This window comes from Octopus sinensis, linkage group LG26 (assembly GCF_006345805.1).
Source record: "Octopus sinensis linkage group LG26, ASM634580v1, whole genome shotgun sequence".
NCBI lineage: Eukaryota > Metazoa > Mollusca > Cephalopoda > Octopoda > Octopodidae > Octopus > Octopus sinensis.
Genome location: NC_043022.1, coordinates 7,573,105 through 7,574,992, shown reverse-complemented (window position 1 = coordinate 7,574,992; position 1,888 = coordinate 7,573,105).

The following is a 1,888-nucleotide window of genomic DNA, read 5'->3' as shown; positions in this document are numbered from 1 at the left end:
TAAATATATATATATATATATGTATATATATATATATATATATGTATATATTACTATTTAATTGAACGTCACGCATCCATTTCCAAGTGTGTGTATTTATATATACACCCACACGAAAACGAAAGTATATTTAGATAAATATACGCACATATATGTAAATGCAATTATGTGTATGTGAATATATTTTGTGCATATGTATATATATATGCTTCAGAGTGTGTGTGCGTGTTTATGAATGTAGATATATATGTGTGCATGTGTTTGTGCGATCGATATGTTTGTAAAACTGAATTAATAAGAATATATTTTTATAAAATACGACGATACATATAATTGGTAGCATGTCCAGCATTCATCTTATGAATGATGATACGCAAATAGAACGGTGTGTATATACCTGTATGCGGTGTGTGTATGTGTATCCGTGCGGGCGTGTGTATTACAAAGATTACATAGTTTATATAGAAAAATGCATGTATTAGTAAATAAAAATATATATATGTGCGTGCATATATATATATATATAGAATATATATATATATATATATTATATATATATATATATATATATATATATAATACACCACACATATTTGTAAATTTAATAATCATATATATATATACATATATATATATATATATACACATATATATATATATATATGTATATATATATATATATATATATAATACACACACATATTTGTAAATTTAATAATCATTATATATATTACATATATTATATATATATATATACACATATACATACTCACACACACAAATATATATACAAACAAATATATACACACATACGCATATATATATATATATAAGCACACCACACACACACACCATATATATAATAATATATATATAAATATATAATATATATATATATATATATTGGTGGTGCCCCAGCATGACCACAGCTCGTGAGCCGAAACTAGATAAAATAAAAATAAAAAAATAAAAAAAATATATACATATACACATATATATGAATTTTTTGCGTAATGAGATAAAAAAACCCCAAGGCTGTATAGATATTAGAGCATTTATAGATAGAAGGTCTTACAGCTATTTCTAGAATACACACATATATATATATACACACACATATATATATATATATATATATATATATATACACACACACACATACACATATATATATTCACTCACACACACACATATACAGATAGACAAACACACACACACATGTATGGGTGTTTAGTTAAGTTGGTAGGAGCAGGCATGGCTGTATGGCAAAGAAGAGTGCTTTGCAACTATGTACGAGCGGGGTTCAGTCCCACTGCACGGCACCTTGGGCCTGCGTCTGTTCCTGCAGCCGACAAATGCATGCGAGTGCAATACGGTAGACAGAAACTGCGTGGAAGCCCATCATATATAAATATATATATATTCACATGACTGTGTGTATGTATGTACCGTTGTGTTTGCTTCATCAATTGATAATCGGCGCTGGTTTGTTAACGCTCCGGTAAACTAGCGGTTCAGCTAAAGAGATCGACAGAATGAGTACCAGCCTTAAAATATAAGTATTAGGGGCAATTTATCCCACTAAACATTTCAAGGCGGTATTCCAGCATGGCCGCAATTCAGTGACTAAAACAAGTAAAAGATGAAATATGTTGTATATATATATGTATTGCATGCATGCATGTATGTATGTTTGTACGTGTGTATGTATGTATGTATACTCTTTTACTTGTTTCAGTCATTTGACTGCGGCCATGCTGGAGTACCGCCTTTAGTCGAGCAAATCGACTTCAGGACTTATTCTTTGTAAACTTAGTGCTTATTCTATCGATCTCTTTTGCCGAACCGTTAAGTTACGGGGACATAAACACACCAACATCGGTTGTCA